Raw genomic sequence first — 27,803 nt, 5'->3', positions numbered from 1 at the left:
TATGATAGTGAGTCATAGCACCCCTCTAAGCCCTATAATAAGGTTTATACTAAATAAAATGAAGCAAGTGTGACAATTGATAAGGAAATTAATGAATACCAAAATAATCAAATAATAAAACGAATCATACATGAGAATAAGCAAAGTGGGAGTGAGATCGTATCTTAACAACAAATAATAATGCGTTATCATAAAACGGGGTTAGTGCACAATAATAAATATAAAATATATTGTATGTGTCACAAAACATAGTAAGAGATCCTTAATGGCGGTTATGCATTTCATTCAAATCTTTTTTGAATAAAATATCTCAAATGTTGGGCCCCCCACCAAAGCCCAATTGATTTGGCATGAAATGATTCCACAAATTCCATTATTTCAGAATTTTGAAAATTGCATTCATGCTTATTAAACATTGAAAAAATAAAAAATTATTTGAAGATTAAAGAAAATTTGTGAAGGTGCTTGCTTGGAAGAAAACGGTAGCAAGTTTATTAAAAAAAAATGGGATTTTTGGTGACCCTAATCCTTAATGAGGGAAGGAGAAGAGAAATGACCTAAAATTATTTGAAAACAAGAGTGAAATTAAAATTATTTTGAAAATTTGGAGTTTTGGAAATTGTTTGAAAATTGAAGTTTTGAAAATTAAATTTGAAAATTTGAAAATAGAGTTTTGAAAATGATTTGAAATTTATGAAAATGATTTGAAAATTGGAATTTTGAAGAATTATTTGAAAATGGAAATTTTGAAAATTAAATTTGAAAATCGAAATTTTGGACAATTATTTGAAAATGGAAGTTTTAAAAATTGGAATTTTGAAGAATTATTTGAGAATAAAAGTTTTGAAAATTAAATTTGAAAGAAACTAGAGTTTTGAAAATTATATGAGAATGAAATTTTTTTTAATTAAATTTCAAAATTGGAATTTTGGAAAATTATTTGAAAATGGAATTTTTAAAAATTAAAATAAATTTTCAACATCAAAAGATGAAGAAACAAGAGGATGGCATGTGGCCATCAGGATTGCATGCCAAAAGTGGCCATGCATGAATGTAGACCGAGGTGCAAGGTTTAGGTGGTAGATGAAAAAGAAAACCTTGCCAAACAAAGCCTGGACATCCATCACCTGCGGGGCGCTCATCACTCCATTCAAACATCAAATTCATCATCACTCATACCATCATCCTTAGGCAAGCTAAATTTGACGACTTTAGGAGCCTGACCTGGGTCCTAGAAATGGGACAACTTCAGATTTTGGAAGCCTTTTATCTATTGCTTGACTTGTTGAAACTACTGTTGTGGGTTGGGTTGCCTTCCTTTCGGTTGATTGCCGCCATTGTTGTTTCCACCATTTTTTTTCCCATCTTTGCTTCATAAGAGGTTTCTTCTTTGCTGTGACTTGTGTTGTAGGCTTCACAGCCACTGCCATATTTTTGTCAGAATGGGTAACTCAATTCATGCGCCTTTGTTTGTGATTCATTGGGGAGGACTTGGACCCGAAGAGTGAGAACCCATTGTTGCCAAAGAAGGCCAGAGATGGGAAGAGTCCTTTGGAGTTGGAATAGGCCTCACTAGGCTCGAAAGTGAGACAAGAGCTCATCAGATTGTGGATACTGGACCGATAGAAAGAGGAAATCCAACCAATTGAGAAATAATCAACACCACCATTGTTGCATTGTAGCCTTTGTTTGGCCCACCATCTCAATCTCTTTGGTGTCTGAAACATTGAGGATTTCAGAGGGTAGGTTTTCTCGCACGCCACTAACATTCAAGTTGGAGAGCCTTCTCCTAATCCGTGCTCTTGTGGATGCTCATATCAACCATAGAAGCAACCTTCTCTGGATTTTCCACGGCGTGCTCATTCCGCTTATTTCACCCTTCACTTTTATCCAACCTTTTCACCATTATGGAGTTCTCCAAGCTCTGTAATTGCTCCGACTTTTCTTCAACCCCGAAAAGCTCCCCTTAGGCAAAGAGTGGCTTGGCTACCAATGATATGTGCATGATCAGAAAGCCCAGTACACTCAATGCAAATGGCAAGTTAAAAAAAAAAAGTAAGAAAAATGGTTGCAATGGTGCTTGTAGTTTTTTGCCCTAACGCATTTGACAACCCAAACACAGTGATGGTCCATCTTCAATATGCATCTCCCACAAACAAAGCAGTGATGGCACCGGGGTGGTTTAAATAGGTTGCACTTCTGACAAAACCAGATTGCTTCACTTGCTGGGTTAGCAACCATATTTTCCTAGTCCACACCTAAGCCTACACTGCCATGTTTTGAACCCAGCAATTGATCAACATTTCCTTTCTCCTCATCCACCATGGGCTTCCAATTCAGTGGAACACCACCCAGATTTGTGGAAACAACAAAAAAGTAGTGCCATAGCAGCATCACCAATAAAGAATGAAATAACAACAAGAGAAGCCCAGGGCTGTGAAGATTATGATAAAGCCGAGGCCACACAGTGCTGCACATAATTTGAAGATGTTCCATGCCATTGCAGCTCCATATCTCTCTGCTCTCCAGTTGGATACTCTTTTTTTTTTTTTTTTGCTCTCAAAGTCTCCTCACCCAGCTCTCTGTTTTTCTCTCAAAACCTCTCATGTTTCTTGTCCTCAACGTTTTCTATCTAATGCTCAGATCATCATCATTTGAAACTCTCCCGTTCCAGCCATCTCCCTTGCTCTGTTTTTCTATTTTTTTTGGTACTCACTACTCTCTGTTTTTCTCTAAACCTTCATGCTAAAAAACCTTCTCCAATTTTACTTTTTGAGCTCGGTTTTCTCTCACCCCCTACTGAAAAACCTTGTCCTATAAGCTTCCACTAGCTCCACTACTTACCGCTCAATGAAAGATCTCCATTCCAACCACCACCTTGGCAAGGTGGTGACGTCCTTTGCCACACGTCCTAGCATGCAGCACACCTGAAAATCATTCCCCACTCCGAATGAAAAAGGCCCAGCTGATTGCCCAGGTACCCCTCAAAGGTGACAGGAAAAACCAAAAATAAAATCCATTACAATGTAATCAAATAATGGTAATAAAAAATAAAAAATAAAAAAAGTCCATTGGTCCAAAAAAGAGGGTCTATAAATATGCCCATCTTCGGTATAGTTCACAAGTGCAAAGAATGTGAACATTGAAATGAAATGAGAGTGTGAATAATGAGTGTAACGAAGTGAACTCTACCAAAGAAAAAGAAAAACCCCTAAAGGTACATAAGTAGAACACAAACTTGCTCAAACCAATATAGGAACAAAAGGGATCTAAAATCCTAAGAGAATGGTAGTTCTCAGAATGCCTCTAAAGTTGTATTATGGATCCAAACTCTCTCTAAGATATCTCCCAAAAGTAATTTGAAGATCGATGTCAAAGTTGAGTAGTAGTCGAACCACCTAGGAGCATAGGGACGAACATATGTAGAAGGAAAACTACACATGCACCATGCAAGAGCAAGAAGTGAGGGGCACCAATGATACGATGAAAACATAAGCTATAAGCTAAAAGGACTATGTCACACACAATGGAGGAGGACAAATCCTGGAAAATCATAACTTTGAACGCTTGAAATGTGGCTCTGAATGCCAAGGCTGAGATGGACGATTTTGAACAACTAAACTATGGCTTTAAATACCTAAAACTCTGGCTTTGAACGCCAATGGGAGAAATAGCTCTGAAGACCTACGACTTTAAACACCTATGAAAGAAAGTGGTAGCTCTGAATGCCTAAAGGGTGAAAATGGCTCTGGATGCCTATGAAAGAAAGTGGTGGCTTTGAATTCCTATGAGGGGAATGGCTCTAAAGGCCTATACTAAAGGTAGGTGGCTCTGAATGCATATGGGGGGAATAACTCTAAATGTCTAATCGAGGAAAGTGGCTCTGAACGCCTAAACTGGAGAAGGTGGCTCTAAACGCCTATGGAAGAAAGTGGTGGCTCAGAACGCCTAAAGAATGAAAATGGCTCTTAATGCTTATGAAAGAAAATGGTGGCTCTGAACGCCTATGAGGAGAATGGCTCTAAAGGCCTATACTAAAAGTGGGTGGCTCTGAACGCTTATGGGAGGAATGACTCTAAATGTCTAATTGAGGAAAGTGGCTTTGAACGCCTATGAAAATGATTACTCTAAGTGTCAATGTGAGAAAGTGGTGACTCTGAATGCCTATGGGGAGAATAGCTCTGAACACCTAAAATTGTAGAAGTGGCTCTGGAAAACTGAGCTAGGAAAGTGGCTCTGAACGCCTAACCAATGAAGATGGCTTTGAACGCCTACGAGAGAAATGGATCTAAATGCCCATGAAAATTATGGCTCTAAATGCCTATGAGAGAAATGGCTCTGAAGGCCTATGGCTTTGAATGCCTATTTGAGATGATGGCTTTGAACGCCTCTGGCTTTGAACGCTTAACTGAAGAAAAGTAGTGGCTATAAACGTCTAAACTAGAATAGATGGATTTGAACGCCTATGAAGGAAATGACTCTAAAAGTCTATGAAAATGGTGGTTCTGAACTCCAATGTGATAGTGGGGGTGACTTTGAACGCCTATGAAGAAAAATGGTTTTTCTGAACACCTAATTTAGAGAAGTGGCTTTAAATGTCTGAGTTGGAGAAGTGGCTTTAAACGCTTAACTAAGAAAGTGACTTTGAACACCTAACTAAGAAAGGTGGCTCAGAATGCCTAAGCTAAGCAAGATGGCTCTGAACGCCTAATATGAGGAAAGTGGCTCCGATCGCCTAAATTGAGCAAGGTGGCTCTGAACGCCTAAACTAAGGAAAGTGGCTTTGAACGCCTGATTGGGAAAGGTGGCTCTGAACGCCTAAACTATGGAAGGTGGCTCTGAACGCCTAAACTAAGCAAAGTGGCTTTGAACGCCTAATTAAGCAAGGTGGCTTTGAATGCCTGACTGAGGAAGGTGGCTCTAAATGCCTAAACTAGAAAATCTCTGAACACCTAAAACTAATGAAAGTGGCTCTGAATGCCTAAACTAAGGAAGGTGGAGCTGAGCAAAGTGGATTTGAATGCCTAAACTAAGCATGGTGGCTCTAAATGCCTAAAATGAAGAAGGTGGCTTTAAAAGCTTGAAACCGAAATAGATGGCTTTGAATGCCTACACTTAAACAAATGGCTCTGAACGCCTAAACTGAAAAAGATAGCTTTGAATGCTTAAAATAGAAGAAATGGCTCTAAACGCCTAACTGAAGATGCAACTCTGAACGCCAAACTGAAGATGCGACTCTGAACGTCAAATAAAAGAAAGACATGATGACTCTAAATGCCAAACTAAAAACAAACAATAGCTCTAAACGCCAAACCTAAAGATACGACTCTAAACGCCAAACTGAAAGAAGACATGATGGTTCTGAATGTTGAACTAGGAACAAACAATGACTTTGAACACTAGGAATGTGGCTCTGAACGCTAAATTGAATATGCAACTCTAAACGTCAAATGAAAGAAAGACATGATGGCTTTGAATGCCGAACTAAAAACAAACAACAACTCTAAATGCCAAACTAAAGATACGGCTCTGAACACCAAATTGAAGATATGGCTCTGAACGCCAAATTGAAAGATGACATGATGACTCTTAATGTCAAACTAAGAACAATCAACGGCTCTGAACGCCAAATTGAAGACATGGCTCTGAACGCCAATCTGAAGATACGAATCTAAATGTCAAACGGAAGAAAAAAATGATGGCTCTAAATGTCGAACTAAAAAAAAAACAACTCTGAACTCCAAACTAAAGATACAACTCTGAACGCCAAACTGAAGGAGATATGATGGCTCTAAATGCCAAACTAGAAACAAACAACGGTTTTGAAAGCTAGGAATGTGGCTCTGAACGCCAAACTGAAGATGCAACTCTGAACGTCAAATGGAAGAAAGACATGAGGGCTTTGAATGCTGAACTAAAAACAAACAACAACTCTGAATGCCAAACTAAAGATATGACTCTTAATGCTAAACTAAAGGAGATATGATGTCTCTGAATGCCAAACTAGAAATAAGCAACAGCTCTGAACGCTAGGAATGTGGATCTGAATAGCAAACTGAAGACATGGCTTTGAACGCCAAACTGAAGATGTGACTCTAAACGTCAAACGAAAGAAAGACATGATGGCTCTGAATGCCGAACTAAAAACAAACAGTGGCTATAAATGCCAAACTAAAGATATGGCTCTGAATGTCAAACTGAAGGAGATATGATGGCTCTAAATGTCGAACTAGAAACAAACAATGGCTTTGAACGCCAAACTGAAGATATGGCTCTAAACGCCAAACTAAAGAAAAACATGATGGCTCTAAGTGCTGAACTAAAAACAAACAACGACTCTAACCACCAAACTAAAGATATAACTTTAAATGTATATGAAAAAGGTGGCTTTGAATGCCTAAAACAATGGCTCTGAACACCCATGAAAATAGTGGCTCTGAATGCCTATGGGAGAAATGGATTTGAAGGCTTGTGCCTTTGAAAGCCTATGAGAGGAATGGCTCTGAAGCCCTGTGGCTCTAAATGCCTATGAAGGAAATGGCTCTTAATGCCTATGAAGAAAAATGGTGGCTTGGAATGCCTAAGTTGGAGAAGTAGCTCTGAACGCCTAAGTGAGAGAAATGGCTTTGAACGACTAAACTAAGCAAGGTGGCTCTAAATGCCTATGAGAGAAATTGATGGCTCTGAACACCTAACTGAAGAAGGTGACTCTAAATGCCTAAAACTACGGCTCTGAATGCCTAAAACTAGAAAAGATGACTCTGAACACCTAAAACTGTGGCTCTGAACGCCTAAGCTGGGAAAATGGCTTTGAATGCTTGAGCTAGAGAAGTGGCGTTGAACGCTCAACTGGGAAAGTGACTTTGATGGCCTAAACTAAGCAAGGTGGCTTTGAACGCCTAAAATGAGCAAGGCGGCTCTGAACGACTAAACTGGAGAAGTGGCCCTGAAAGCCTAAGCTGTGGAAATGGCTTTAAACGCCTAAAATGAGCAAGATGGCTCTGAACACCTAAATTGGAGAAGTGGCTCAAAACAGTTAAGCTGTGGAAGTGGCTCTGAATGCATAAACTGAGCAAGGGGGATTTGAATGCCTAAGCTGGAGAAGTTGCTTTGAATGCCTAAGTGAGAAATGTGGCTCTGAACGCCTAAACTATGGAAAGTGGCTCTGAACGCCTAACTAAAGAAGGTAGCTCTAAACGCCTATGGGAGATGGTGGCTTTGAATGCCTAAGTTGAAGAAGTGGCTCTGAATACTTGAGCTAGAGAAGTGGCTCTAAATGCCTAACTGAAGAAGGTAGATTTGAATGCCTATGGGAGATGGTGGCTCTAAATGCCTAAGTTGAAGAAGTGGCTCTGAATGCCTAAGTTAGAGAAGTGGCTCTGAACACCTAACTGAGAACGACAACTCTGAATGTCAAATTGTGAACGACGACTCTGAACACCAAGCTGACCAATGGCTTTGAATGCTAAACTATGAACGAGAACAACAGCTCTGAACGCCACAACTATGAAGAGATAGTGGCTCTAAACGCCAAACTGACCAATGGCTCTGAATGCCAAACTGTGAACGAGAATGACGGCTTTGAATGCCAAACTAATGAATGTGGCTCTGAACACCTAAAAATTGTGAATGGTGGCTCTAAACACCAAACTGTGAATGACGACTCTGAACGCCAAACTGACTAATGGCTCTGAATGTCAAACTGTAAGTGAGAACGATGGCTTTGAACTCCAAACTGATGAATGTGGCTCTGAACGCCTAAAAATTGTGAACGGTGGCTTTGAACGCCAAACTGACCAATGGCTCTAAATGACAAATTGAAGAATGAGAACGACGACTCTGAACGCTAAGCTGTGAATAAGGCTCTAAACACCTAAAACTGTGAACAATGGCTCTGAATGCCAAACTATGAATGATGGTGGCTTTGAATGCCTAAAATGCGGAGAGAGAGTGGCTCTGAATGCTAAACTGAAGATATGATGGTGGCTTTGAACGCCAAGCTACGAGGAAATGATGAGGGGAAAAATGCCTCAGTGTGGCGTGTCGTCACAAATCTCGATCCACTAAAAGGGTCTAAAAGAGACTCCATGAGTCTCAAAAGATGCTTTGTTGATGAGTCGGAATGGTCAAATCAACTATAATATAAAGTCTCATAACCTATCTTACTAAATCATGAGGCCTGACAAAGTGCCATAATAATCTGGATGCTTCTAACTTGAGATGCCCTGTTAAAGGAATCTGTAGTCATCTCAAAGGAACGATCCATTGATGGGTCTCAAGAAAAATGGTCCACTGGGGAAACTGCCATTGCCTCAACATAATGATCTACTGAAGAGTCATAGGTAAAAAGACAGTCAAAACCCAAAGGTCAAGCTCCTCTGAAGGCTCATCTCGGCATAAATCATCGATACTATGACCAATAATGTGAATAAATATCCCTCAACTGAATAAAGAAAATGGTAATAGCTCCGTGAGAAGACGATCATCTCCACAATAGAAAAGAGGAAATATGCCCCAGTATAGTAACTAGTACATCTGGTCTGTCCTGATGACTCAAGAATAACTCAATGGGGATGTATAAGAGATCTAACATGTACTCCACTGAAATGATGATATGGGAGTCTATGTGCCTAAGATAACTCCATCAAAGAATCACAACTATATCAGAAAGTATGGGCCTAATTGAATGACTCAAGAAAGGCTTCACTAGGGAATCATCGTAAAATAAAAATTGATCATCAACTCGATATGTATCTCATAAATGGGGATGATCATGCAAATCAATGGAGATCTACAAATCTCAACCAAAAGATAAATATGCCCCAATATGGCATCAAATGTGTGGTAAGTTGGAAAATCAGGTGGCACCAAATCATCCATCACCAAGTGTGTAATCCTAATCATCCAAATCCACAGCTGAATCAGATCCAAACATCAAAGAGGCGTCTCTCAAAAGAAGAAGCATATGACATCTAAATATAAAAAAGTGTGAGCCTGACTGAATGGCCCAAGAGAGGCTCCACTAGGGAATCATGATAAGATAACAAATAGGTCATCATCTCGGTGTGTATCTCGTAAGTGGGAATGATCATGCAACTCCATGAAGATCTATAAATCTCAACCCAATGTGCGGTAGGTCGAAAAATCAGATGACATTAAATCATCCATCATCAAATGTGTGATCCCCGTCATCCAAATCCACAGCTAAATCGGGTCTAAACATCAAAGAGGCGTCTCCTAGAAGAAAAAACATGATGATATCTAAATATCAACCAAATCTCAAACACCTGTCCAAGTAGGGGCTATCGAAGATGACATCTGATCCCATGGCCTCAAGGTGGTCTTAAAACACAGGACATAATGTAGGCTAGGGTGACAGAGTAATAGAAATGAAAGGAAACTAGGCCAAAATACCGAGTGATCAAAAGCCCACACCCTCATGTATAAAATGCAACATGTATAGAAAAACTCGTGAACCATGGACCTAAGGGTGCCCAATGTGAATATAATATCAATAATGAGACTATGAAGAAAATCAAACTAATAATGAGATACGTAAGAATGATGTAAGGGAAAAATCAAACCTGGAATAGGTCGATGTAAGAAAAAAACAAGTGGGGTGAAGCGAAGGGGATGGATCAAAAGCAATGACGAGAATGATAGCGAAACAATGAATATACGAAGAAAAGTGATGATCAACTCAAATCAAACATGGAGTGAAGTCACATCAACAATGAATGTAATGATGGAAAACTTTCTCCAATTAAATGACCTTCTCAAACCAAGGGTCTTTGGATCAATGTCCATGGTATAGATAATGGAAATGATGTGACTATCCTCCCTGTAATGAATTAGGGAGGATCACCACTCAGGGTGGAGAAAAGATGAAATAGAACAAGTAGCAAATGAGACAAAAAAGAGATCAAGAACACAACTAATGAGATATGATGGAATGTAGTAGTGTGATGGTAGGAAAAATAATGAGAGAAAGATGCGCTCGTAGGCCCAAGGCTCATGAAACTCCTAAATGAAGCATGCATACACCAAAGGGCCCATATCCCAATGTAGAAATGTAAGCAAGACAATAAGAAAGAAAGACTCTGATGCACATGCGATCCTCAATGGGCTAACAGTGGTCTGCATATCAAAAGGGAATAACAAAGTATATGGCCAACCAAAATGATGGCCACCCATCCTACAACCATGGTCTCAAACATAATACTTCTTTAACTGATCTACATTAGTTGGCTTTGAGAATCGGTTTCCATCTAGATCCATCAACCATGCAGTGCCCTCTAGGGTCAACTCCCTAATGAAATAAGGTCCGCTCCAATTAGGTCTGAACTTCCCTCTAGGATCTCTAATCAATCCCTGGATGACCTTCAAAACCAAATCACCTCTCTGTAGTGGTCTAGGCTTTACTTGCTTTTTGAATGCGCGAGCCATCTTCCTTTGATAGGCATGAACATGGTCTGTTGCCCTCAATTCTCTCTCGAGTGGTATCACTCTCTAAAGATCTAACAACTGTGTGAGGTTGTTGTCATACCACCCTGCCTCTATGGATGACATATTGAACATCATGAGTAACCGTCTCGTCAAGATCTCGACTCAGTATAAACAGAGACTGAAATCAATGACCCAATTGTAGTCAACTACACTGATGGTGTGTCAGGAACCAATCTAAATGGTGTAGATGTCTGTGTATTTGAGATCACTCCATCAACCTCATAGCTTTCATCCACTACTATAGGCTCTGGCTCAGAATCATCCCAACTCAACATGTGAATGCAATCATCAGGCTCAATGAAATCCATGAAATGTATGTCGCCGGCCGGCAAAGGGACTATATGTGAAGTATGAGCTAGTAGAGGGTTAGTGGTTACACTTGAACCAAACCCTGATTTATCAAATCTTGGATAGCGTGTCTCAAAGTAGTACAACAATCGGTTTCATGCCTTGGCCCTTGATGATATGTACAATGTAGATCCATCCGAAACTGTGGCGGAATAGGTTGAGACAATGACCTAGGAGCAAGAAGCATCAATAATCCAGCATTTGTGAGCTTCCAAAGAGTCTGGCTCAACGACATACCCAACTTTGAAAACTGTCTCAGTGTCCTCAAACCAAAATGAGCAGGCATTTATGAAGCCTTAGGTCTAAGGTATAAAGTTGGAGGTCTCTATGTGATTTGTGTTGCATAGCATGGTTGTACTAGAGCAGGGTATGGGACTGGAGGCCTCTTTGTGCCTGATACTGCATAACATGGTTGTACTAGTGTAGGAGATGGGTAAGTTTGATCATACGGCTGATGAGGTGCTTGTGGCCTATACTGGTCAGGTGAATAAGAGAGGTACGTCCCAATAGGTTGTAGAATTGGCTGATGACACCTGAGAGGTCTTTGACTAGTAGAAGTGATAGTACCCACATCTGATCTCTGTCTTCCAATTGGTTTCTTCCCCTTAGCATCAACAGGGGAAGAATCAGACCATAACCCTTTCAAAATGTCATCCTCCACGTCATACAATGCTGAAATCAAAGATCTAAAGTCTGTAAAAGGTACTCTAACCACATGTCTAGCAATCCAGGGTTGTAGACTCTTCAAAATCATCTGTATATGATCTCTCTTTGATGGTTTATCAACAATCTCTGCTATCTTCCCCTACCAACAAGAGATGAAGGAAGAAATGGACTCATCTGATCTCTGTCTCAAAGCCTCTAGCTCTTTCCTCGACCATCTACAATAGTATTAAATGAAAACTATCGCAAAAAATCCTGAGTTAGGTCATCCCATGTCCTATGTCACAAGGACTCCAAAGATGCGAACCAACGTTGGGTTGTGCCACTCAAAGATAAAGGAAACATGGTGACCATCTATGACTTGTCTAACCCATGGGCCCTCATCACAATACTATAAAGTCGAAGATGAATGTGAGGACAACCAACACCCATGTACCTCTCAATGTCAGGCATCATAAAGGCCGGTAGACTGGCCACTGGTATACTATCAAGATCATCCCAAACAACTAAACTTTCAGATACTCTCAACTGCCTGATACGATGCTCGATATGATCTATGTGTGCATGAGTATCCTTAGAGACTGTGGTGTGTTCTACTGTAGGTGGGAGAACCTCAGACTGGTCGTGTAATTGATAAGGCGAGGCTTGTGGTTTCGTCTGATCAGGTGGTGGTGGTGGTGGCAATAGTGAATCGTGAGGCACCTCGTCCTAAATTATAGGTTGTCTGCTCTGCTAACTACCCATATCCTGTCTGAGATTGGTCAAAGCCTCCTGAATGGAAGCCATAGCTGCTGTGAACTGGTCAACTATAATGGACTACTGATCCATGTATGATCTCATGGGAGTGTAAACCAGTCTACCCTCTACTCTAACCCAAGATGGTATATCCATACTAAGAATGAAAAACCAATCCTACAAAGCATGAAGCACGAGATAAGGTATGGTATAGGAAAGACACGAAAGAAATGCTAATCTGAACTGGAAGAAACAAGTCATCACAAAGCGAAAGGGTAGTCCAACTATAACTCAAACTCATATTGATCTCTAAGCTTTCTCAATTAGAGACCAAATGAGAAAGTACTAGATTCGAATTGTAACTAAAGAGGCTCTAAAATCCCTCAAATGCACTCACATGTAGGAAAGAAGTCCTAATCAAAGGATCTAAGGCTCAACCTACAAGGTTAAGGTGGCTCTAGAAATAAGAGGGGTGGACTTTAAAAGATCCCTAGCAGAAGCGATCATACCCTCCAGTGGTACGCAACCCTCTGCATACTTCCGAAGAGATGGGGCACTTCTATGCAAGGTGGTCATGACCTTTATACATGCACTACCTCGACATCCCAAGGGGTTTCCTATAGTGAAAGCTCTCACAATTCTCAACACTCAATAGTCAACTAAAGTGTGCAGTGAACGGTGTAGGTGCATCTGAAAAGCCTATGAAGCCAAAGCAGAAAATGAAACACACCGGTCACACAAATATCCATGAAACCTAGCTCTGGGCTATACAGGTGTGGACCCGCATTTTTCACGTGCGCCCCCACTCGATCTGCGAGACTCGCTTTTTATTATTTTTGTGAAAAATTGATTTTTGAAAAGAAAGTTGGAGTCACCACCTATTTTATTTTTATTTTAAAGGGAAAATAAAACAAGAAAGAAAAACCCTAAAAAGTGACTCCATAGTTTTGGAAAAAGCATGTCTTTGAGAAACCCGAGTCTAGGTTCGGGGATCAGATTACTTATTGGGAAGGTACCTCTAGGAGGTAGCACCCCTCTAAGCCCTCTAAAGGTCTCTACTAACAAAGTTAAGGGAAATGTGGCCATTAATCAGTTAAATATGGATACCTAAGTAGGTTAGGTGATTTCAAATATTGCATGCCTAAAGAGAAAACCAACCATAAGAGAGAGTTGAAGTGCGTACCTGAACGGCTTCTCAAGCGCTATTATAAAACATAAAAGTTAGTGTAGAAATGTAGCACACAACATTTGTTTTATTCAAGCAAATCAGGCATATATGAAGACATCCAAGAATCACGTCAAATATGGATATGGTCATCAATGACATACAAGTCCATAGAGTTCTAAAAAATAGATGAGAAGAGAGCGTACCTGGATAGCAAGCTAGTACTCCTCTATGGGAAGCAAGAATATCTCAACAATAAATATAAAGTGAATTCAAGTATTTCATCAAGAAGAATCAAAAATCAACATATCAAGCAAACAGTATTGAAGTGAGTATCATGAATGTCGGGCCCCCACCAAAGCCCTAATTAATTTTGCATGAATTGATTCTATGAATTCCATTGTTTGGAATCATGAATTTTGTTCATGCTTGGAAAAAATTGAGAAAAATCAAGAAAATCAGTTGAAAATCGAATAAAACAATGAAAGTGCATGCCCGAAGGAAAATGGTAGCAGAAGGGTGTTGAAATCTGGATTTTATTGCCTAGAGAGGGTCTAAAGATGGGTTTTCCAAACTTGAGAATATTTAGTTGAACAACGGTTCTAAAATTCAATTTAAAACAGTAAATTCCCAATCAAAGAAGCAAATAGAGGAGAAGGTGTGTGTAGCAAGGTTGCCATGATGGAGTGGAGCTTGGGAATAAAATTTGAGACTGTCTTGCTGGTGTTGAATCCCCAAATATATTCTGCCTTCTTTTGTCACCTTCCGAGGCTATCCTGGCATAATCAACTTTCCATATCTATGTTTTCCTTGGATCTATGGGCTCAGACTGAAGCAGTTACTAAATGGATTTTGCAGTATTAGCTAGGAAGCTCTTGGAAGTAGGAGTAACTGAATTGGCATAAAATCTGCGATTCTGTCCAGCTTTATTTCCCCATCAAACCTTTAAATTTCTGCATAATGTCTTCAGTATTCTGCCCATCTGTTTCTTCTCGGAAAACCTATCAGAATTGTTTTTCTTTCAATCCCATAATGTCTTCACCGATTTCTTCATTCTTCATCTATGTTTCATTAAGCACCAAGACCTTGCTTTTCTTGAGTAGCACTCAGCCAAGACAAACTAGCTGCCTCTGACCCATGCTCCAATTCTCTCCATTCTCAGTAGATGCAGAATCTGGCTTTCCTTATTTCTTCCTGACTTTATCCTAAAGCTGGCACTTGTTCGGAGCCTCCCAAAACCTAAATCTGAGTACTCTTCAAATGGGTCAAGATTGCTCCGTATAGCCCCTTCAAACATGGTTGGATCCTGAAGGATAATGCTTAGTCTGGACCGCAAATCATGTAGTCCAATGGAAGAGATGTTGGAACCATCTATCATAATCTGGCCAGTAGCAGGTTCGACAATTCGAAAGAGGGTTTGTATGAGGGTTAATTTACCACTGCCAGTTCGCCCTTCGATGCCAGTCTTCATTCCTCCCACTTTGCTTTGAATTCCCATCGTCAAACTTCAAGAGTGAAACAGGGGCCGGATTAATTGCAAAAATAGTTTTCTGGTGTCTGTAAATGAAATCAAAACTGATTAAACCATTCCTTGTCCGTATAAGCCATTTGCCAGAACAGGATTATGAGAATCTGATCATATCACATCATGGAGAATACCATGAACTCCACTTTTCATATTCAGCCTTTGGATCCCACGGATGATTTTGGATATAGCTCTATATTGATCTATTTGAATTCTCTGGACATAATTTAAGGGAGCTCCGTATCATCATTTAGGTTCTTTGGATAATACTTCATCTCCACTTGCAGGTTTCAGAAATGAGGCATTAGGAAGGCCCCAATCCATGCAAAGCAGAACAATGAGAAAAGCCATCAATACCAATTTTGGTCATGACAATCATAGTGTGAGAGTTTATAGGATCCCTTAGAGTTTGCAGAAATGTAAGTAGTAGACCCAAGAGCCTTTAATAAAGCCCATAATCCTATACTCCTCTGTATGTAGTCTCTTTGCCGAAAACTCTGTACCTCCCAAATTCTTTGAACAAGCAAACTGCTATACTACTGTTGTCCTTGAGCTGCTCATCATGGACACCAATAAATTGAACAATGAATGCGGCAGCAAGAAGGCATATCTTATTGCACAGTCTATAAGTTCTGAGATGAGGTATGAGCATATCCGATTATGGTTGGGCACAAGTTTATGCTCTTCACGGTCCTCTTGGACATCAAACCATGTCTCGGCCACTACCTAGTATGCAGATTCCCAGTTTATTGTTGCCTTTAGGGATCACAAAGTTCATTTTTATCTCAAGTCTTGGAAAATCAATTCTCTTCCTCATCAACCTATTGGAATATCTCAAAGCCAATCATCCAGTACCCGAGCTTCAGCCCATTAACACTCAACCTTACGAAACCTAACAAGCCGTACAGGTTCTCTCCAGTGATTGAATCGTTATAACATGTATGTATGGTGGTAATCAGATGAGAGACGTTTGAACTTGAATACATCAACTCCTCGACTCTGAAATGCTGCTTTTAGGACTCTAAAGAAGTTACGAGGATTATCAACTTCTTCTTGTACAAGTTCTATAAAGGATTCTAATAACCCCATGCTGATCTTTGGCAAACTGTTTCTTGATTTTGAGAATAAATCCCTTGTCTGTTCATTGTGGAGCTCAAAGATTTGTGACAAAGAAGTTAAATCGAGACGTAGAAGTAGTATTTGAATTGGATAAATCAAACGACTCCTCAAAGACATCGAGCATATAAACCACAATCATGACTAAGTCCTTCCTTGGTGCGTGTCTCTCCTGATCGGGTTTGGCCATAAGCAAAAATAGAGACATTATATCCATCCAAAGCTGATTGTACAAGTGGCTGAACATCACTGGAAATTTCAGCTTGCCCAACATGAGGCCCATAAACCCTTTATGTTGCCTTTGGTTGTCAGTAAGTCATTAAATAACCTTTTTTTTTTCTTGTAGACTGACAAAAAGTCTTAGCCACATTTCCGGTTGCTTTACTATCACTGCCAAAAGATACTTGCTGCAACCCAAATACATGCTCATCAGACATGATATCAAGACTCAAATCAATTCAGAACCCCTGCCCCACCTTACCTTCATAGCCTTTAGTTAGACCTTCTTTATTTGAGTTGTCATTATGCCTGTCAGTCCTGATATGGGATACACAAAAACCAAATGTTCCTTGCTGAAACTCATTAGTATACTCTGCTGTTACGGAATCAAATATGACAATAGCTTTCTATACATCCCTTTCTGCTTTTATCAATTGCGCAACTTGGGCTGATCTGATTTGCTTCGACTTGTTGATAATCATCTTGTTGCCCATTTTAACTTTCAAGGCAAACTTTTGATAGTGGTGTCTTCATCATCCAATCCGTTATCAAGGTTCAACAGGTTCTCAATAAACCAATATCTCCAATCTCTGTCTCTTCTTCTTTTTTTAGTGAGTTGAACCCTAGGCAGTCCCTTCATAGAAGTCCCCTTTTCCCTGTTTTCTTCGGTGAAGAGAGATCCATGAGACTTCTCTAGCAGATTCAGACCCAATTTTTGAGGTTTTATTTGCACATTATTTGGAAATTCCAGTACTATTACTGAATTCTTATATGCATTTATAAGCTACTCAAATGCTGCCCCAGATTTCAAGAGCTCCTCATAGCCTTCTGATTGAGTTATCTGTCCAGCTTCCACAACTAGAATTTTATCGACTTCAAAGAGAAACTCCACTTAATGAGTCACTAGAATGACGATTTTATGAGCAAGGGCAGCCACGACGCATTCATAGAAAAGAATTGCAGTTGTATGTGCATCTACTGCACTAAAGAGATCATCTAGGAAATACACATCTGAATCATTATAAATTCCCCTTGCCAATTGGATCCTCTGCTTTTGGAGTTGATGAACACTATCATTGGACACTTGACTATATAAGAAACAGCCTCAACCTCTGATTATGGTACAAGAATATAATCAAGGATACTGAAATTCTTCAAGTCGAACTTCGAATTACAATAAGCCATTACTGGAAAGTGACTTCTGAGGAGAAAAACAAGTTCTTGATCAGATTTCCTGCACTAACTGATAGAATGTTCCTGTCATCAAAATTGACAGTTCTTGCTGCTTCAGGGTCAAATAACCGTTCAGTGAAATGACTTGAGACTAAGTGAAAACCAGAAGCATTTGCCCATGGAGAAACGTTTGAATTTGAAGGTCCTAGAAACAAGTCATTGTTAGGAACTTCTACTGCTTGTTTCCACAGTTTCTTACGATCAACTCTTCCTCTCCATGCACACTGTGTGGAGACTGCCGCTTTCTTTAATCCCGTATAATGCGAGTGAGCTAAGTATTTATGACATTGACTCTGGATAACAATTGCTGCTCTTGTCTACCTCCTGGAGCGAAACTCATTACGAGCAGCCAAGCCACGCATACCTCTTTGAATGCAAAGAGTAGACGAGCACAATTCTTTATAAGCTTTCATACGCAAATCTTTTTGGATCCTTGGAACAGAAACTTCTCTCCGTATAATCTCATAAACTTGGCGAGTTATCATCTGCAAGCAGCTTGGATTTGTATTGCAGAACGACGCATTGAGACGAAACTTCTGCGAGACAAATGGGAACAAACTTTCCTCTGGATAATGCTGGCAAATCTTCTTAAAACCCCACTCATTCGGGCATCTGGATCAGCCATCTGACCAGCCCTAAGAAAAACCTTTGTTTCACCAATCTGATAGCTTTTAAGTCCAACCTTCTCTAGCAGCCTCTTACAAGCAGCAATCTCACCAGAACTCCCCTTCGAGACATCAGGTGCAAGGATGCCAAAACGAAACTCAACAAACGTTCTTCTTGTGGGATATCCAGCACAACTGATCCTAATTGCTTCCAAGACACCCCCACAACGTAGTTACTGTTAAACATTATTATTCTCAAAGATTGATGGCTTAAGAGGATTATTTGGCTTCACACAGCGAATGTAATATGGCTCAGTGGCACTCAGTGTTTCAAGCAAAGATTGCAATTGTCACTTAAACCGAGAACCTATTGATGAGAACTTCAATGTTTTGGAAAAATCCTCAGGTAAAGGTGAGAACAAGTCTGCCACGAAGGAGAATCTGGAAGCACTCAGAAGTGATTGATGCTCAGCAACAACATAATTTTTGTTTTTATCCAAGAAGTGCTCAGTTTGATATGTGACATCACCAGCATAGTGATAAATGGTGAAGTCAGTGCGTGATAACTTTGGCTTGCTGAAGCGCATATGGTTTTTAAATGTCTGGTATAACTTTTGGGAAAATGTTTCATGTGTTGATCTTAGGAACACGCAAGCTTCTTCCAGTAGAGCAATTACACCACCAGGTTTCTTTTCAATAAGTTCTAGAACATCCTTATTATCGACAAAATCAATGTAACTCTAATCAATTTCTTCTTTCGTATATTCTTCTTACTCCATTTTGAAAACGTGATGATTAAAATGTTGCTGAAGTTTCCCATTTGTCAAATTGATGCAAAATTGCTCAAAGCTGTTTGTGTTGAAACTCTCAAATCCATAATTATCCAGCACCCCAATCAAACACATTGAGTCAGGGTCTTGACCAGTTGAACTATTAATCTTATCCACAAGCCAGACATTTTGTGATGGTCTCATCACGGGTTACAATTATACATTTGCAGAGGGAATCTTCTAGTGTCTTCTCATCACACATGAAAAGCTCAACTGCAGTTCTCAGATGGAACCGAGATTTTTCATCTTTGGGTTCAGATGAGTCTGTTTCCTTTCCCTTTTTGAATTCAATGTTTCCAAGATGGAGAGTTGCAGCAACAACTCGAAAGATTCCTTCCTACTCATCAGAACTTATTCCAACAATGTCCATTGCCTTTCTTGTTGCAATGTATTCCTTGGAATCATCAACCCCTTCCAACTCATAGCAATTTGATTGATTTAGATAGTGGAAAGTTCTTGCATTTCCCAATTTGAACCTTTGAACATTCTCTGCTGATGCATCACAAGGCATGTAGAAGCAGTGATAATTTCTCAGGATCGGGTACTTGACAAACACAGGATCTTTCCGGCAAATAAGTCGTGATAGCTGCTCTTGAAATCTTTCTCCTTTGATCAAATTGAATCTCCACAAACTTACCAAACCGACTTGAATTATTGTTTCTGACAGTCTTTGCATCACCGAATGCTTCTGGAACTGGATTGGACTCAAGAATTTGTTGCTCAACAGTCCTCACATAAAACATCTTGAAACACCCTTAAAGCATCCTCAAAGCTACAAAACTTCGTAAACAAATCAAACATTCCAGCTTGAACATACCCCTTTGAGAAGAACCCATTTTTCAGTGCAAGTGAATATACCAGTTTACCATACAAAAGAGGCCCCAGGGCAGTACAAGCCGAAAGAACACTCCCATAAGTGAACTGGTTGGGTTCCAATTCTAAAAAATGCATCTTACAAAAACTCTTCCATGAATCCTCAGATGAAAGGTTCTGGTTGCAGCCTGAAATTAAAATATCCCAGGAAATAACATTTGGGTGAGGAGTTTTATCAAGCAAACTGGGTGCATGAACCATGGAATTGGATTTACAGTACCAATCCATTAAAGAATCGACTATGAAGGTGTTGGATTGCCACCAGCTTTGCCATCCCGCTACTACCCGTCACCTAGGATCAGATTTTAACTGTACTTCACATTTAACAGTCTATAGCCAAGCTGGAAAAGATATGTTACCATCTCCCACAACATCTCCTTTGTTCGAGAATTCCACTGATCATCTCGGAATCACAAAATTTCTATGCACCACTGAAAAGTTTTTCATCAAAGTGCATGATTTTAGCACAGAAGGGAACATATTACGACTTGGGTATCTTCCAGAAGCTAGCACTTGAATGAAGAAAGGGGTCATGGGAAATGGCATAGTCAAGATTCTGAACCTGAAGCTCCTGGTGTGTGCCTTTTAGTTGTGTGAAACCAATCATCTTGACGTTTAGGTTCCGCAAAAGTGCTCATTCAAAGTCTGAAACTTTTAGATTTCTATTCTCAAAGGTATTATGCCCTCTGTCAATATCCCCAGCAATGCAGCAGCACAGATTTCAAATCCCACAATCTTGAGCATATACTATGTAACTACACTGGTCTTCCATCCTTCTAGTGGCTTTATGCAGATATCCATAACAGGATCAACCTCAATACTTGCCAAGAGCAAGCCTCCCAATAATGGCATCTCAAACTTTCTCAAAGGAACTGGAAACAGAGGAATACAGGGAAAGAGCAAAAGACAAGGAAAAGGAGCAAGGCATAAAACATTCACCAAACATGCTGAACCCATTTCATTATTTTATCCATGGGTTTAACAATTAGTGGGCTAATCCATGGCAAATGTCTTAAAAGAAAAGCACAAAATGCAACAAGCTCTTCTAGTATGAAACAGTAAACCGAAGCATAGTCAAATATTTCCTTAATGGAACCAGAGAAAAGAAAGATTAAAGCAACAATAACCAATCCATAACAACCCAACAAGCAATGTAAAAATCATTTGAGAAAGAGGTGGGAGAAGCATGAAAGATGACATAAGCGGGAAAACCATAACAGCCATACCTGAAAGTCTCTTCTGCAGCAAGGTGTGCTGGGCTTCAGGCTTGCTGCTCCTACTCCCAAGACTAGCCGAAAACCCTGTGAACCGTCCCTTCTGTTCTACTCCTCTTCTCTCTTGCTCTCCCTGATTTTCTTCCAGATCTCTCCTCCTCTGCTTTTCGTCCCTTTTTTTTCCTCTCTAAGGATCTGGTCTTCCTCCCTTTCATGCGTGCTGCCAGTCCCACTTTCCAAAAAAAAACCTTCTTGCTGAAAAGGAAAATCCTACTTCATTTTCTCCTTTCTTTCCTTTCTTTCCTTTCTTTTCTTCTTGTAGCCGATCCCCACATGGAAGAAGTATATGTGTTGTCCCTATAAAAATAAAATCTCCCATTTTTCAAAATTCTGGTTATTCTCCTTCCAAAAAAAAAATGGCTGCCCTTTTCCTCATACCAAAGATAAGCCAAGAAATCTGAGTTAGAAAACTTATAATATAATATAATAAAATAAAATAAAATGAAATGAAAATAATAAAGAAAGTCATGCAAGCCACACAAGTCATGTAGGTCATGCAATTAAGTGAGTCTAAAAGTGTCTAATGGGCCAAGTGTTTCTAAGTGGGCCTAGAGCGGTGCCTAATGGGCCATGTGTATCTAAAAGCTATCCTAAAAAAAACAAGAAAAACCTAAGTCTAAGTTAGGGCTGCCAAGGGTCACAATAAGGGATCAAATAATCCCTCAACCAAAATCTCCGAGGTGACTCAAAAAAGGTAAGTTGTACGAGTAGTAATGGGTCACCAAGGAACTACTGTGGAGCACTGAAAACGAAATTAAGGACATGTGCTAAAGAGACAAAATTGAGGGTCTACAACAGGTCTTCAAAGATTGGACTCCAATCAACATCAATGTGTCAGCCTCATCTAGAATGCTTCCAAACTTCGATATAACCCATCTCTAGATCCTACTCCTAATCAACTAGCCCGGTCAGAGAAACAAGTACACACAAGGCCTCACACTTGCAAATGTAAGAATCGAAAAGAAGTGAATGATTAAAACTAGAGGGTTGGAGGTAAGGGGATTGATGTGCGACCCACACAGATAAGCAACATGCAATCACACAGGAGAAGAGCAGTCATGCAACAAGCAATCAAGCAGAGCACAAGTATATCATCCATGTTCACACGCAAGCCAAATGAGGACATGACAATCAAAATGAATGCAACAAGGATGACATGCTCAAAGATGATCAAGATAATATACAAGCAAAAGAGTCAACACTAAGACAACAAGATATACAACAATGTGAACATACATGTCAAAGTGAGCAAGATAATCATGGCAAGAGCAAATTCAATACACTAAAACAAACGAGAGAATCAATCAATATCATCACCATGTTAATATCCCAAATGGATATAGAAATCAATAAGAGGAAAATCATCACATCAAAATCCTCAATGTGTTATGATCACTCAAGCATAAAGAAGCACAAAGGGAAGGTATCCATCAACCGACTAATCAAACGCCACATTTGCCTCAACTTAAGTTCAAGTTTGACTCTCTAATTCCCCATTGGAATCGCCATTTTATGAACCCCGCATTTTTGCACGATGCGTTCCTACTCGATGGCGAACTCGCTTTTAATTTATTTGGTGAAAAATATGATATTTAGAAAAGACTTGGAGTCGCCACTTATTTTTGTTTTATTTTTAAGGGAAAACAAAATAAGAAAGAGAACCCTAAGTGTGACTCCTTATTTGGAAAAGACAGTATGTGAAACCAAAGTTGGGTCCGGGGTCGGATTACCTATTAGGAAGGTACGATGGTGAGTCGTAACACCCTTTTAAGCCCTATAATAAGGTCTCTTTTAAATAAGATGAAGCAAGTGTGACAATTGATAAGGAAATCAATGGATATCAAAATAATCAAATAATAAAATGAATCATGCATGAGAATTAGAAAAGTGAGAATGAGATCATACCTTATCAGCAAATAATAATGCACTATCATGAAATGAGGTTAGTGCACAATAATAAATATAAAATATATCGCATGTGTCACAAAACATAGTAAGAAATCCTCAATGGTGGTTATGCATTTCACTCAAATCATTTTTGAAGAAAATATCTCAAATGTTGGGCCCCCACCAAAGCCCAATTGATTTTGCATGAAATAGTTCCACAAATTCCATTATTTCGGAATTATGAAAATTGCATTCATGCTTATTAAAAATTGAAAAAAATAAAAAATTATTTGAGGATTAAAGAAAATTTGTGAAGGTGCTTGCTTGGAATAAAACGACAGCAAGTTTATTAAAAAAAAATGGGATTTTTGGTAACCCTAATCCTCAAGGAGGGAAGAAGAAGAGAAATGACCTAAAATTATTTGAAAACAGGAGTGAAATTAAAATTATTTTGAAAATCTGGAGTTTTGGAAATTATTTGAAAATTTAAGTTTTGAAATTTTTTTGAAAATTGTGAAAATTATTTGAAAGTTGGAATTTTGAAGAATTATTTGAAAATGAAAATTTTGAAAATTAAATTTGAAAATTGAAATTTTAGACAATTATTTGAGAATGGAAGTTTTGAAAATTGGAATTTTGAATAATTATTTGAGAATGAAAGTTTTGAAAATTAAATTAAAAATTGGAATTTTGAAGAATTACTTGAGAATAAAAGTTTTGAAAATTAAATTTGAAAGAAATTAGAGTTTTGAAAATTATTTGAGAATGAAATTTTTTTAAATTAAATTTCAAAATTGGAATTTTGGAAAATTATTTGAAAATGAAAATTTTAAAAATTAAAATAAATTTTCAACATCAAAAGATGAAGAAACAAGAGGATGGCATGAGGCCATCAGGATTGCATGCCAAAAGTGGCCATGCATGAATGTGGACCCTGGGTGCAAGGTGTAGGTGGTATATGAGAAAAAAAAACCTTGCCAAACAGAGCCTAGACATCCATCACCCGTGGGGCGCTCATCACTCCTTTCAAACATCAAATACATCATCACTCATACCATCATACTCAAGCAAGCTAAATTTGACGACTTTAGGAGCCTGACCCGGGTCCTTGAAGTGGGACAACTTCAGATCTTGGAAGCCTTTCATCTGCTATTGGAGTTGTTGAAGCTACTACTGTGGGTTGGGTTGCCTTCCTTCCGGCCGATTTTCGCCATTGTTGTTTCCACCATTTTTTTTCCCACCTTTGCTTCGTAAGAGGTTTCTTTTTTGCTGTGACTTCTGCTACAGGTTTCACAGCCATTGCCATATTCTTGTCAGAATGGGTAGCTCGATTCATGCACCTTTGTCTGTGATTCACAGGGGAAGAATTGGACATGAAAAGTGAGAACCCATTGTCGCCAAAGAAGGCTAAAGATGAGGAAAGTCCTTTGAAGCTGGAATAGACCTTGTAGGGCTCGAAAATGAGACAAGATCTAATCAGATTGTGGATACTGGACCCATAGAAAGATGAAATCCAACCACTTAAGAAAGAATCAACACCACCATTGTTGCATTGTAGCCTTCGTTTGGCCCACCGTCTCAATCTCTTTGGTGTCTGAAAATTGACGATTTTAGAGGGTGGTCTTTCTCGCACGCCACTGACATGCAAGCTGGAGAGCCTCCTCCTAATCCGTGCTATTACGGATGCTCATATCAACCATGGATGTAGACTTCTCTGGATTTTCCACTGCGTGCTCATTTCACTCATTCCACCTTTCACTTTTATCTAACTTCTCCGCCATTGTGGAGTTCTCCAAGCTCTGCAACTGCTTCGGCTTTTCTTCAACCCTAGAAAGCTCTCCTCAGGCAAAAAGTGGCTTGGCTACCAATGATATGTGCATGATCAGAAAGCCCAATACACTTAATGCAAATGCCAAGTTCAAAACAAAAGTAAGAAAAGTGGTTACAATGGTGCTTGTAGTTCTTTGCCCCAACGCAATTGACAACCCATACACAGTGATGGTCCATCTTCAATATGCATCTCCCACAAATAAAGCAATGATGGCACCGGGGTGGTTTAAATTGGTTTCACTTCCGATAAAGCCGGACTGCTTCACTTGCTGGGTCTGCAACCATATTTTCCTGGTCCACACCTAAGCCTACACTAGTATGTTCTGAACCCTGCAATAGATCACCATCTCCTTTCTCCTCATCCACCATGGGCTTCCAATTCAATGGAACACCACTCGGATCTGTGGAAACAACAGAAAAGTAGCTCCATAGTAGCATCACCAACAAAGAATGAAATAGCAGCAAGAGAGGCCCAGGATTATGAAGATCATGACAGAGTCGACGCCATGCAGTGCCATATAGAATTTGAAGACATTCCATGCCATTACAGCTCCAGATCTCTCTACTCTTCAGCTGGATACTCTTTTCTATTTTTGCTCTCAAAGTCTCCTCACCCAGCTCTTTGTTTTTCTCTCAAAACCTCTTCTGTTTCTTGCCCTCAACATTTTCTATTTAATGATCAGATCACCATCATTTGAAACTCTCCCATTCCTGCCATCTCCCTTGCTCTGTTATTCTATTTTTTTCGGTACCCACTGCTCTCTATTTTTCTCCAAACCTTCATGTTGGAAAACCATCTCCAATTTTACTTTTCGAGCTCAGTCTTCTCTCACCCCCTGCTGAAAAACCTTCTCCTATAAGCTTCCACCAGCTCCACTGCTTACCATCTATCCACATGTCTCTATCCCAACCACCACCATGGCAAGGTGGTGGCATCCTTTACCACACGTCTCAGCATGCAGCTCACCTGGAAATTGTCCCCCACTCCAAATGAAAAATGCCCAGCTCACTACCCGGGTGCCCCACAAAGGTCACAGGAAAAACCAAAAAATAAAATCCATTAAAATGTAATAAAATAATGGTAATAAATATAAATAAAATAAAATAAGTCCATTGGTCCAAAAAGAGGGGTATATATATATATATATGGGTCTATATATATATTTAAAGTTTTTCCCACAAATTATAAACCTTTCTATGTTGTAGTAGTACGTATGATACGTGTTGTAAAATCTTAAACCCTTTTATTTAAGGTTATATTTGGTTCTTGAAAAATGAGAAAAAAATTAAAAAAAATGTAAAATAAAATAAAATAGAGGAAACACTTTGGATGAAAGATTTGAAATTCATAAATTATTTATGTATATTACTCTATATTCATTTCATTTATTTGAACTCAAGATTAAATAATTTGAAAATAAATATATTTTTAATTATATTTGACTTTTATATATATATATTTTTCATATTTATGATAATTTTTTTAATATTATTTTTCTTTTTTTAAGCACTCTCAAGGAACCAAACACAATTTTGGAGCGGAAAAAATATAGAAAATAGAAAATGAGGATCAAAGTTAACCCATATTTTAACATTTTACCATTGAATTCTCACAATCTCAATAAACCTAATATAAAGTTTATATACTTTTTCATTTATGAGACAAATATGAGGACACCAATTTTGTAGAAAGTAAAATGCAAAAAATCTATATCTCTTTCTTGAATGTGGGATTTTTCAAATATTCAATTGATAAAATGGAATGATCTTTTATTGGGTGAATAGAGGGCTCATTTTCTTAAATAATTTAAATTTCTTTTTCCAAGGCACAATTATTTGAAAACTTTTTTACTTTTCTAACCAACCAATAATATTGAACATCTTAAAAATAATATTAAATCATTTATTGATTTAAATAATAAAACTATTATAATAATAAATTAAGTAACCATAAAATTTATCAAACCATGAGTATGAAAAGTAATGGACTTAGGATCTTAAAAGAATGACTCCCTATAAAATAGGAATCTTGATTTATAAACTCATGAACATAAAAATACTTTTCTTAACCGTCAAATTGTTCCCCTAAATTCATGACAAAGATTCTATGTAGAGACCCTCCGTCTAAGGGCTCATTAGGAGACAGTGATCTCATTATAGAATTAAATAAAAAATGAAGCCATTGACTCAAATGGTGGAACAAGATCAAGTAAAATAGAGACAAAGAAAATGTCGATAAAGCATGGTGGTCGTTAAAGCATGCATTCATAATGAAATAGATAAAAAAAAAATGAATTACTCGACATACTTCTAATCATGTCCATCGAAGTATCCATCAAAGTATAGTAAGTCTTTCAACTAACCATTTTGTTATGTCGTACCTAACACAATGTATTAAGCACATATGTTATATCTTTTGATACTAACAAAAGAACCAAGACATTGTCTTCATTCATTCTTCTTTCCATAATATTCTCTACCCCTATCTAATCTTATAATTTTGAACATAATCATAACATGAAAAATCATTAATAAAGGAGATAAAAAACTTTTTCTCCTCCAAATGATCAAAGGTTCCACCTATATTGGTGTATATAATCCTAACAAGTGGTGTACTCATTTGTTTGTTTTGTTGGGCTTGTTTTCTTCTAATAAAATTAATTTATAATTTGAGAGCAGTACAATTTAAGTTGAGAAGAATTTCATTCTTACTAATAATCTCTTTAATCTTTTTATGACAATATGGCCATTTCTATTGCACCTATCGACCCACATTTTTTAGGTGCATCCTCACTAAAAGACAAACCCCTTTTGTTTTGGAATAAATTAGTTTTTGGAGTTATTGCTTACTTTTATTTATTTTTTAAGAGAAAACAAAATAAGAAAGGACTTGTAAAAATGAATAAAAAAAAATCTAGGAACTAAGAATGAGTTAAAAGGTTAAGCAACTTAATGAGAAACTGTTAGGCACCATGTTGAGCCTCATGATACATT

At 38.6% G+C, this 27,803-nt stretch overlaps 3 pseudogenes; all 3 read right to left on the bottom strand.

Moving 5' to 3' along the window:
• Positions 1-1,097: 1,097 nt before the first annotated feature.
• On the bottom strand, positions 1,098-2,501 carry LOC132254497 (probable protein S-acyltransferase 14; annotated as a pseudogene).
• Positions 2,502-16,857: 14,356 nt separating this feature from the next.
• Positions 16,858-21,440, bottom strand: LOC100265211 (myosin-8-like; annotated as a pseudogene).
• Positions 21,441-24,820: 3,380 nt separating this feature from the next.
• On the bottom strand, positions 24,821-25,354 carry LOC100260004 (probable protein S-acyltransferase 14; annotated as a pseudogene).
• Positions 25,355-27,803: the final 2,449 nt, after the last annotated feature.

The sequence above is a fragment of the Vitis vinifera genome, chromosome 10 (assembly GCF_030704535.1).
Source record: "Vitis vinifera cultivar Pinot Noir 40024 chromosome 10, ASM3070453v1".
In the NCBI taxonomy this organism is placed as follows: domain Eukaryota; kingdom Viridiplantae; phylum Streptophyta; class Magnoliopsida; order Vitales; family Vitaceae; genus Vitis; species Vitis vinifera.
Note: the sequence above shows the minus strand (reverse complement) of the source record. Positions and strands in the feature narration are given on the sequence as shown.